Genomic DNA, 12,852 nt, shown 5'->3' with positions numbered 1-12,852 from the left:
TGAGGCCAGGCACTGGTGAGGGCTGCCTGGGCTTTGCCTCCCTGCCATGGTAACCACCACATGCGTGCACACACACACACACACACACACACATACACAAACACACATACACACACATGCATATGCATAGGCACATGCACATACACTCTCAGCCCTGCCTGCCTCCTGGCCCTGTCATCATAGGCTCAGGCCAGGGCAGCCTTGCTGTCAGCTGTGTCCTAATCCCACATACCCCACACAGTGGCCAAAAAGGCCCACATGTCAGGGAGGGGGCGGGGAGAGGAGAAACAGCCACAGGAAGGCAGCAGGACTCGAGGGAGGGAGCAAGGCCCTGGGGAGGAGGGCACACAGGCAGGTGGCAGAGGGGCCCTCATTAGCTGGACCATCTGTCAAGAGTGAAGGAAAGGTACCCAGCTCTCCAGTCCAGGGCCCTGCCGTACGTACACTCACACACTCTCACACACGTACAAGCGCACACACAATTATACACACACACATAATGACACCCACCCATGCACACATACCCATGGCATTTGACACAGATAAAGATATACACATCCTCCCCTACATGTGCACACATAAATGTACACAAATGACAATTGCACACACATACACAAACATACATACACACCAATATGTAGTCACACACGTATACACCCATGCACAAAGATAAACATAACTATGTGCACATGTGCTTAAGCTAACACCCATGTGTAGTCAAACATGCATGCACAGACTCACACACATAAGCACATACTCCCACATGCCTACATTCTCTCTCCCATGCAACCCCACAGCCGTGCACAAATCCATCCAGAGCTCTTCCCCACTGCCATCCTGCCAGGCCGTGGGTCCTCCACCTCCATGCTCTGTGCCCCTTTCATGTTCCATACCCTCTCTGCCACCCAGCAGTCCTACAAGGCCTTACTGCCCTGCCACTCACGAGTCAGGAGAGCAAGGGGTGGCAAAGACTGGATGAGTAAGAATTCAACACCATAGTGAGAAGCATTGATCAGAGTCTTTTTCTGGGGATGCTTAAAATATAAGGAGAAAGAGAAGGCAACTAACATGATCAATGGCTCCCTGACTTCATTACTTTGCTAAAAGCAAGACCTAGACCACCAGAGGGCTACCTCCAAGGCCTGAGGCACTGTTAACACACCACTTGATTGTGGTTGGGAAGATGATAGGGTATGCAGGTTCAGGGCACTGAGTTGGTCTGAGTCTCAGTAGCACCATACTTGGGCTGCATGATCTTTGTTTCTTAGCATCTCTGAACTAAGATGGGGATTATACCTTCCTCACCAGAGTACTGTGTAGTCTCATGAGATCACACCTGGACCGTGATCACCTAGTGCCTGGCGCATGCTAAGATCTCAATAAACCTCATCTATTTTACTCTTGAAAACTATTATCCATATTTCAAAGTTTTATTAAAGAACCATAATCCAGGTGAGGGCTCCAGGTTATTTCAAAGTATCCTTTATTTAGAGAGATGCAGATGTAGAGACTTGTGCACATAGTGGGAGAAGGAAAGGGTAGGACAAACTCAAAGGGTAGCATTGAAATATATACACTACCATGGGTGAAACAGACAACTAATGGGAAGCTGCTATATAACATAAAGAGCTCATCTTGGGGTTCTGTGATGACCTAGAGAGGTGGGATGGGGATCAGGGGTGGGAGGGAGGCTCAAGGGGGAGGGGATATATATACATTTTTATATGTATATATATGTATTTATGGCCGATTCATGTTATATGGCAGAAACCAACACAACATTGTAAAGCAATTTTCCTCATACTAAAAATAAAAATAAATAAATGAAGTATCTTCTATTTCAAATGAACCAAAATGGTGTCCCTGGGCTGGACGCTGAAGTCAGTATGGCCTGGCAGGACCAAATATCCACTGTTACCTGATTACGGTCTCCACCTGTAGCCATGGAGGAGGCATAACTCTTGTTCCCAGAAAGTTTAGCCTCCCCTGGAGAAGAAAGAGAAATTTGGAAACAAACACAATAAAAGGAAATAGATTAAAAATGGAGGAAACAACCCACATTCATTTGCCAGTAAGGAAAATGAGACTTGGAGAGGCAAAATGACAATTTGCCTAAGGATGCACAGCTGATAAAGGGCAAGGCAGGGGCCTGAGCTCAGGCCTGTCTTGAGGTCAGATCTCATGCTCTTTCCACTGTAATGTGGGGCTCAGAGACTCCACTTCTAGAGCAAATATAAACTCTGGCCGATTGGGTGGTGGGTTCCTAGCAAGCATGGTCTAAACCTCTCAGAGTGACTCAGACTTGATAGAAATAAAAAGTTAGAGAGAATGAATAAAGAAAATAAAATGGGAAGTTTTAAATCTCTCATCCATAAACAAAGCAGAATACATAATCAACCCAGGAATGGCCCTCATAGGAGATAACACCATGCATTTTTACAGAGGGGCTTACAAGACCTGAATAAATAGGAAGATGTGCTATATTTATACATTTGAAGACTGACTATGAAGAAAATGTTCTTTTTTCCAACTTTACACAGAACTTTAACCAATTCTAATCAAAATCCTAAGGCCACTATTTTTTGAACTTAGAAAAATCTTTCTATGTTTCATCTGGAAGAATGAATAGATAAAGTTGGGCAAGAAAATACTGAAAAAAGAAACCTAGTGTGGAACTTGGTATACTGGATACGAAAACTTATTTATACATCTATTAAATTTAAAATGTTGATATTGGTGCAAGAACACATAGGTCAATAAAACAGAATATGTAGCCAGAAACAGATACTGGTACATGCGAGAACTTAATATCAAATCAAGGATGCCTCACAAACCAGTGAGAACGGGATGGATGATTCAATAAACAGACCTGGGGAAACTGTATACCTGGGGAAAAATCCTGTTAGCGTCTCACTTCACAGCATATATCCAAATAAAACAAACCTAGAAAAAACGTAGGTGACTATATATCTAGTTTCCCTCTGAAAACAATCACAAATATTGGGAGGAGCCACAATAGAAAAGATGAAGATTGAACTCTGAACAAATTTGAAACTTTGAGAGACAAAAATCAACATAAGACAATGGTTGCAGCTGGTTGATGGATACAGAGATGCATTCATTACTGTATTCACTCTGATTTTTGTGTGTGTTTGAAAATGACCATGGTTAAAAATAAAAGTTTAAAAAAAACATAAATGTAAAAGGCAAACAACCATAGAGAAAAATACTTTTTTAACATCCGTGGGGCATATAAACCACCGTTATCTTTAAGGTGCAAAGTGCTCCTCCAAATGACTAACAAGCATCAGCAGTTCTTTGGCCACCTAATATGAACAGCTGACTCATTGGAAAAGGCCCTGATGCCAGAAAAGACTGAAGGCAGAGAGAAAAGAGGGCAACAGAGGATGAGATGGTTGGATGGATGGCATCACTGACTTGCTGACTGAACAACAGCAAGCATCAGCAGATAAGAAGTGGCTGTGGATTACTCTCTGAGCACCCAGTCCCCCTTCCTTCTTCCTCACAGTCCTGGATTTCTATTGAAACCCGCAAGTTCTGGGCATGCTGACTTCATCCCCAGCCCTGAGGAGATCATGTGACCTGACCACACCAATCAGTCCCCAGTCACTGTGATTGGCTTGGAAGGGGCATGTGACCCCAACAGGATGAATCTCAGGGCTTCTAATGGGCATGGGGACTGAGCAGTTACTTCTTTCTTGCTGGACTTTAGTGGAGTCCCAGAAGCTCTTGGGAGACCCCTAGGGCTGGAAGTGGTGAGAAGTCTCTCTGAAATAAAGCCCACACTGGAAAACTGAGCCAAGAAGAGATGAAAGAGAGAAAGAGGGCTCAGTGATATTTGTTTGAATCCTGGACCAACTTTCACCTAAAGCTATATCTACTCCTATATAAATGCAAATAGACAAAAATTAAATTTTTTTTTTGGATTTCTGTTACCTGCAACCAGAAGCAACCAAACTAAAATGAGCTAAATGAGCCTGAGCATGTAGAGATTGGTAAGTCGGCACTGCCCCCAAAAGGGAGCAGTTGGCAGCTTTTTGCAGGTGCCCCACAGGTGGGCAAGGAAGTTCAGCAGAGCTGGCGTGGGCAGGCTTCCCCTCATGCAGATGTTGGGTAGGTCTCACCCGCGCTGTGGTTTCGGTTCTGGCTCATCTCCAAGCTGCCCCATAGCACCCTTCTCCTTCTCTCTCTGATGGAAGAGACTCAGATGCCACTTGGGCTCCTGGAGTCACCACAGCAGGCATCCCCCTCAGTAATGTAACTCGCTCTGACTAGGAAGATGCTGAAGCATCTGGGGCAGGTGCTCTTCAGTTATTTTGTCAGAGATCCATAATATCCAATCTGAAGCTTCCTTCTCCTGCCCTGAGCTTGGAGACCCGATCAGGGACTCTTCCAGCAGAATGCCGCGTCACCGGAGTGGACAGGGTGGCATGGGTGTGACCAAGAGCTATCTGGGTGTGGCCTCTTCTACTTTACAAGGCCAAAAGGAGACTTCCCTATGTACCCACAGAGGACCAAACTCAGGGACAGTTCAATCAGGACCCCCGTTGGACAAACCCAATCGTCAATTGTGTTCATCCACAGTGGAGAACCTTTCTTTGTGGACCTGGAATGTCTGGGCCCATAGGCAGGGTCCCTGCATGCACCTCAGTCCCTGCAGCAGCCTAGAAAGCATGATATTGGGGCCAATGAGGACACAGGTCACCCCCCAGGCGTGGGGAGGGCTGACGGTGTGAACTGCCACAGTCTAGGGTTGGTGCTGAGAGGACCCACCTTCTATCCTGGTCCCGGAATTCTGCCCCAACATGTATTTGCCAAATTTGCTTCTAGGAATCCCACTTTTTAAGACAGCACTTTTCCACAACCACTCATCTTTTCAAAAATTATTACTTTTCCTAGCTGTTATTTTTGCATTTTTTTCTAATTCCATTTTGTACATAATATTTGATAGACACAAAAGAATGTAACAAATATGTTAAAATGCACAATATGAAAATGACCTCCCCCAATATACCACCCCATTTGAAAGCTAGAACATCAGCAGTAAGTTGCATCCGCCTATCCCGCTGTCATACTTTGCCCCACTCAAAGCAGCCAAATCTTGATTTTTGTGTTTATCATTCATTTGCTTTTTGTGTAATTTTTTCATGTGAATGATTTATAAAATTGGAATCAAATTCTCTGTATCTTCTTATTTCACTTAACTTAATATGCTTCTAAGATGTATTCATGTTGTTCCAAATAGCTGAGGTTCATTCACTTTCATTGCTGCATTACATTGCTTTGAGTAAATGTATTCTAATTTATATATCCATTCATCTGTCTACAGACATTTGAGTTGAGTTGGGAGTTTTCTGCTATTCCAAACATGCTCCTGTAAACATTCCTATAACACTGGTACCCACAGGCAAGAAACTCCCTGGGCATTGCTGGGTCAAAGTGAAAGAAAGTGAAAGTCAGTCATGTCCCACTCTTTGCAACCCGATTGTCTATACAGTCCATTGAATTCTCTAGGCCAGAATACTGGAGTGGGTAGCCTTTCCCTTCTCCAGGGGATCTTCCCAACCCAGGGATCAAACCCAGGTCTCCCACATTGCAGGCAGCTCTTTACCAGCTGAGCCACAAGGGAAGCCCAAGAATACTGGAGTGGGTAGTCTATCCCTTCTCCAGCAGATCTTCCTGACCCAGGAATCAAACCAGGGTCTCCTGCACTGCAGGAGCAGTGAGCTATCAGGGAAGCCCAATGCTGGATCAGACTATACTCAAATGTTCAGTTTCACAAGATTAGTTCTAACTGCATTCCCACATTCTCCCTTTAAGTGTGTGGTTGCCTGTATTATTATTCCCCATTACTCACTCCCCAACCTACACGGGGATTGATTATTCATCTCTATCAATATCTATGGTATGCAGTGTCTTGCTTTGGAGGACATCTCCCCGCCAAGTGACTTGCTTTGACCAATGGAACATAAAAAGAAGTACCAAGTACCTTATCTAAGCAGAAAGTTTAAGGGTCATCACGTGTTCTGCCTTTGCTCTTTTTCCCTCTGCCATGAGATTTTCATGTTCCCAGTGGGAGCTGTTGTTCCATCAGCCTGGACCCTAAAACAAAAAGACATGGAGCAGAGCTGCAGCCAACATAAATGATAAAAGACTTTGAGTGAAAGATAAAACTTTGTTGTTATAAGCCATTGAGTTTAGAGGTTGTTTGTTACAGCATCATAACACAGCAAAGCCTGCCTGATACAAGACATTCCACTAATATTTACTGAGCATTTCCCACACATCAGGCATATTCTGGGTTTTGTGAAAGCAATGATGTCTAAGATAGACAAGGCTTGTGACTTCATGGATCAAACTCTAGATAAGTTGCAGATCAAAAAGGCTCTAGAGATTCCCTAGTATAGCTCTCAGGAACAAACTTGTCAGTTAGAACTCTTCCCATCAGACGCAGCATGCCTGATAAATAAACATGCAGTTTTCCCAAATCCTTTTCAGAACAAGGATGCTTGCTGAAGTTTGGACAGAGGGAGAAAAGGCATGGTTGGGAAAGGCAGCTAAGAACTTAGCTTCTACTCCAGAAGTGAGTAGACCTGAAGGAGCCCTGCTTCACAACTGGTTCTGTCTGGATATATTTTTTAAAGTGAGACATAATTGACATAATAAATGCACAGACTTTTTAAAAAATGAAACATGTTCATTGATTCTCAGTAAGTCCAGAACTACACTTGAAGCTCAGATAGACCCAGAAGCAAACAACAGACTCAGGACCTGTTCTTTCTAGTCTCTCAGCTCTGTTCTCCTCTGTGTTTGTCTTCATTCTCAGACAGCCTCTTCTCTCATGCTGGCAAACGGACCACCACTCAATACAAGCTACTCCTTCATAACTCTAAGACCACCACTTCAAACAGAGGTCCTGGGCCTGACTCCCAGAGCCAAATTGGGCCACAAGCCCAACCCTGAACCAATCAATGTCCAGGGAGATGAACTACACTAATTGGCCCAGGCCTGGGTCACGCCACTCCTGGAGTTGGTGATGGGGTCACCCTAACCAAACTCCATGGGCTGAAAGCAGGGTACAGGTGGATACCCTCAGGGAAAATGAGGGTACACTTACTGGAAAGGGAAACAGATGCTGGACAGGCAAACCACAAATATCTATAAGCAACTCCATCCCCCTTCACAACGGTACACTGGAGCCACAGAAATTGGCTTGTGAGAGGCAATCGTACATCCCTTCCAAACTACACATTCAGTGGTATCACGTTAGTATGAAATCGCCGTCATGAAAGTGCTTACATCATGGGAATAGGCAGGTGCTACACATCAGGGCTTTCATTTCCCCAGAGGTTGTTACACATTTACTAACCCACCATTGCCCCATCCCTAAGTATCCTATTGTTATCATTCCAGCTCTGCCCCATCTCACAGCACCAATTGCATAAGTCCCTGGCCTCTCTGGGACTTGATTTTTCCCAATTATAAAATGCAAAAGTTAAATTCACTCCTTTTGACAATATCTTCCATCTCTGACAGCTGTGAGCCCCTAAAGAGTGTGTGTGTATGTGTGTATGCACACAAGTTCATGTTTGCTTTCTCTGCATCAGAAATCACAAATGCAGGCCTTGGCCATAAACTCCAATATAATTTGGTGAGCTGTACCTCTTGACTTGGGCTATTAAATCATTTTCCCTCCAAAGGTACACATGTTGTGGCATAAGGAGCAAACTGTTGACAGATGGTGGAGAAACTTCGCAGGCCCATAATTGAGACTTATTTTCATACATTCGTGCCAGTTTGAAATCTAATTGCCAATAAAACAATACTGTGATACTGCCACATCTAATACCTCTGCCACTCTCCAAAGTTACACTTGAATCCACTAGTAAATTCTAATCTCCCAGAGAAAAATATTTCCCCCTCTTCATCAGAAAAGCAGTGCTATAAATCCACGTACAGTGGTTCATTTTCAAATGCGAGCCTACTCTCCCCGGTCCCCAAAGAGCCCTCACTCGGCTAATGTTAGTGCCTGCCTGAGAGCTGCAGATATTCTTTGTTTACCTGACAGAGCACAGATGTGGTTTGCACAGCAGCAGTGAGATCTTTTGCTGAGAAACACTCTTATGGGCCAGTTCCTCTCCATCCTAGGATGACCCGGTACCACTCTTTGGACATCTTTTACCCCCATTAAGGTAATGTGGCTGGAGACCCAGCACCACCCATTGAGCAGGGTAAGATGGAGGAGCCCTGACCTCGCCTCCCCAGTTTTCTATTTTCACCCTCCTGATGAAAAGGTTTGCAGATAGATCAACCCAGATCAATCAGGGCTGTAAACAAAAAATGGGCTTTTGGTGCGATAAAGACACACGGGGGCAGGGTTCATTTGTGTCTACTAAAAAACGCAATCTGTCACCCCAAACCACAAGCCTGCTAATAGTAGTACCAGCCATCCTTCACACGCCAGAGCTCTGCCTAGTTCATAAAGAAATCCTCATTGCAGACTGAATCCATGCCATGTCTGAGCCCAGGGAAGGTGTGGTAAATACAGTGACTATGGTCCTTGCCTACACGGTCTTCACATTAGCCCTCGCATGTGGGTTGTTATTTTTCCCATTTTAGAGACAATAAACTGAGGCTCAGAGTGGCTAAGTAATTTTTCCTTGAGGATGCACAGTGATTAGTGATGATGAGATCTCAACTCAGATTATCTGAGTTAACTCCAATTCCAGTTCTTTCATTATGAGGATTAAGTGAAATTAACCATGGAAGCTTAAAAACGTTCAGTTCCCTTTCTCCCACCCCAGCCCCACCTCCACCTGTGGTCTCAGTTCTTCCACCTGATCTTTCCCACTTTCCACATACAGGCCCTTAAATGTTTGAAAATTATCATAGTCTCCTGAAGTTTCCTTTTCTCATGCGAAACATTCCTGGTTTCTTCATACATTCCCCAAGTCATCACCTGACACTACTTCTCAAGTGAGCACATGAATCATGCAGAGAATTTGCTGAAATGCAAATTTTGACTCAGGAGTTCTGGGTGGAGCCTGAGCATCTGCATCTCTAACCACTTCCCAGAGGACACAAATGCTGTTGGTCCATGGACCACATTTTGAGTAGCAACCATAGGGCATAGACCTTCCCTGTCCAATTTCAATAGACCCTGGCCACATGAGGTTACTGAGTATTTGAAGTGTTGTTGGGGCAACTGAGGACCTCAATTTTTATTGTGCTTAATTTTAATCATTTAAATTTAAATTAAAAAACAAAAGCAGTATAAAATATTTTTCCACTAAATACAACTTTTTGTTTCAGTGAACTATATTTCATTTTGACCATTGAAAATTTAGAGCTTGAACTGAGATGTGCTGGAAGTATAAGATACACACTGGATTTCAAAGACTTAGTGCATAGGGGAAAAAAAGAGAATGTAATATCTCAGTAATTTGTTTGTATTGATTATATGCTGAAATGATAATATTTTGGATAGACTGAGTTATCTAAAATATTGTACTGGCTACTAGAAATTTTTTTAATTTTAGATAGATTGATATGGCCCACATTGTAAAGCCATCTTGTTGGAAAAGACCTTGATGCTGGAAAGGATTGCAGGCAAGAGAAGGAGGTGAGTGAGGATGAGATGGCTGGATGACATTACTGACTCAATGGACATGAATTTGAGCAAACTCTGGGAGATAGTGAAGGACTGGGAAGCATGGCATGCTGCAGTTCATGGGGTCACAAAGAGTTGGACATGACTTAGTGATGGAACAACAGCAGTATTTCTATGGAAGAGTTATGGTCTAGATCATTCACCAGCCTGACCGCTTTTTTTTTCTGCTGAGTTCCAGCTTATCAACATTCCACTGACACAAGGTCTAGACACTGTACTCATACCAAAACCACCTGATATTTATTGGATTGTTTTGTGAGTTTTGGGGTCAACCACGTGACTTCAATTCCCATGTCTTTTTGGCATGACCTGGCGTTCATCCAGCTCCACTCTAGCCCTGATGTGCATAGTCTAGATTTATCATTGTTAAGGCACTGCAGTTTTCCCGATTCAGTCTCTCCTGTTTGCTTCAGCCCGTTCTTCCTGCCATTCAGGGTCTCCTTTGCATCTTGATTCCAACATTCAACATATCCTTCACAACATCCTCATATTTGGTAAGCTTGCCTTCATGTCTTCAACAGGGGCAGCAATTAAATTGTTTAAGGAGACAGATCACATCTAGAGATTGATCTCAGGCCCCCAGAGCCCTGCTTCCTGAATGACAGCAAGCCATTGATCAGCACCCTTCAGGTATCACACTTCACTGCCTGTCTGTGCTGTCCCCTAAAATCCTCCTCCTCTCTCTATAGCCATGTGAAAGAGCTTGCCCACAGGTCAGCTGAAATTCCTCTGCCAGAAAACTTCCGTAGGGAAATAACTATGGATGTATGTGAAAATACAGATGAAAGGAAATTTTGACAGTGTTATTTATAATAGAAAATAGTAAGGAGCAACTTCCATGATGTCTACAACAGGAACTGGTTAAAATACCGTACGGTACATCCACCTACTGTAATGATCTGCATATATTTAAAACATGATGTTATAGAAAAATTGTTGTGGAAAATTGTCCTCAATATATTTAAGTGCTAAAAGCATGTTATAGAAGAGTATGTAAAGAACAATAGTATTTGTAAGCATGTGTTTATATTAAGTGGGAAAAAGATAGGTGCAAAAATACATTAAAATGGTAAATACAGTTATGTCTCAGTGATAGAATTGAAATAACTTTTATTTTCCATGCCAAGGGTTCTTCTTACATTACCTTGTTTAATACTTGCTGCAACTCTGCAGAGTATGCAAAATCATCCTCATCTTACAAGGAGACCAAAACCAAAGCTCATAGAAGTTATCCACCCTGTTCCAGGACCCTCTGGAGGAAGCATGGGGCCATTGGAAATCAGTCCTCCTGGCTAAGTCCAAGTCTCTTCCCCAAGACCCACAGCCTCCCCGCTATGGCCTGGAGGATTCTGTAAGTATGGGATATCTGGATTCCAGCCAAATGTCTGATTACAGCAAGTCCTTCCATCTGTGTTTTAAATCTATCCCCATCTCGTCTACTTGAGGACATAGCTTCAGTCATCTTCTCATTTCATCACATGCCTCCTCACTACTGATACTAACGGCATACTAACATGCTCTTATTATTTATGTGTTTAGTCATTCATTCATTCGTTCATTGATTTAAAAACAAAGAACAGCCTCTCCTAATCTCAATTTTCCCTTCAGGTACCACCTCACTTCTCTTCCTCCCTTTTAGAGCAAAACTCCTTCAAAAGGAGCACAAGGGAGTATTTGACAAATAGTACCAATATTTAGGAACGCCATCAAACATGGAAATGAGATGACAGATGACTAGCTTTGCAAGACCTAATTATCTCATTTGCTGCTTAGAGCCAATGACAGAACATTCTACTGATTTACAGCTGATGCCCATTTATGACCAAGAGCTAACTGGCAGGAGTAGCTTCAAAACCATGGCTCCTGAGTCCCAGAGGACATTGACAGAGAAAATATGAAGAGAATCCCAGGACCCAAGTCCCAGAACATATCCTGCCTCTTAAGAAGAACAGCAGTGAATGCTCCTCCCCCAGATAAACATCAAACTCAAATCACCCTGTGTGTAAATCATAAGAGCATCATCGTTTCATGTTCTCTAAGCACTTCTGTGGGCTTCCCTGGTGGCTCAGATGGTAAAGAACCACTTGCAATGCAGGAGATCTAGGTTCGATCCCTGGGTCAGGAAAATCCCCTGGAGAAGGAAATGGCAACCCGCTCTAGTATTCTTGCCAGTTGCCTAGCATAAGTGCACAGTCGCTGGCATCAGATAGACCTGCATTTGAACCCTAGCTCTGCCACTTACCATCTGTATGACTCCAGGAAAATTTTCTAACCTCTGAATCTCCATTTCCTCAGTTATAAATAAATTCTCATGAACCAACAGAAACAATGAAAGCCCACTGAAAACTTGGTGCCTAGTCCATGAAAAGTGAAGTGAAAGTGAATTTGCTCAGTTGTGTCTGACTCGTTGGGACACCATGGACTATAGCCTACCACACTCCTCCATCCATGGGATTTTCCAGGCAAGAGTACTGGAGTGGGTCACCATTTCCTTCTCCAGAGGATCTTCCCAATGCAGGGATCAAATCCGGGTCTCCTGCATTGTAGGCAGACACTTTACCATCTGAGCCACCAGGGAAGTCTGTTCCATAAATGTCCCTAAAACTGAAATGATTAACAGTAGCAATTGACTTTCACGACAGCACTGAGGGGTAAGTGGTGGTAGGGGTCCCTTTCTGTGGGGGAATGGCCCTCTGGACAAATGCCACCTTCAAGAGATGTCTCCCTTTAGGTCACCAGTCTATCCCGTGTATAGGTTGAAACCTTTAGTCTCAAGTCATAAAGAAGAATGCATAGCTCTGTTAGAGTACAGTGGGATTAATTCCCATGCAAAAGCTACCATAGGATGGTAAGAGTGCATTAGGACTGCAGTGACATAACTCAAAAGGATTCTAGGGGGCTGACTCCTTGGTACTCAAGCTTGCGAAGACTTGGCTATCTCCCTGAGAACATGCTTACTCCCCGGTAGTCCCATAAAAGAAAGTCTTCTCCAGGCCACACAATGCTGTCTGAGATGCTTCTGTTAATTACACCCATTGATGGACGTTCTCTCCTGCCTGTGAGCACACATGGAGGACACAGACCTTGCCCTGCAGAGACCTTCCAAGATCAGGCCCCATCATCTCTGCGCACCACACCCTGCCTGGAGGAGTAAGTCTAGT

The 12,852-nt window shown here is 43.7% G+C and overlaps 1 long non-coding RNA gene across 3 annotated transcripts in view; it reads right to left on the bottom strand.

Moving 5' to 3' along the window:
• Positions 1–12,852, bottom strand: part of LOC122709357 — a 172,957-nt gene that overhangs the window by 126,059 nt on the left and 34,046 nt on the right. For all 3 annotated transcript variants that reach the window (XR_006345489.1, XR_006345491.1, XR_006345490.1), the window contains exon 2: positions 6,011–6,123. This is a non-coding gene — a long non-coding RNA (uncharacterized LOC122709357). The remainder of the gene's footprint in view (positions 1–6,010; positions 6,124–12,852) is intronic.

This window comes from Cervus elaphus, chromosome 15, assembly GCF_910594005.1.
Source record: "Cervus elaphus chromosome 15, mCerEla1.1, whole genome shotgun sequence".
Lineage (NCBI taxonomy): Eukaryota > Metazoa > Chordata > Mammalia > Artiodactyla > Cervidae > Cervus > Cervus elaphus.
The sequence above is the reverse complement of the archived record's forward strand: the minus strand, read 5'-3'. Positions and strand labels throughout refer to the sequence as shown.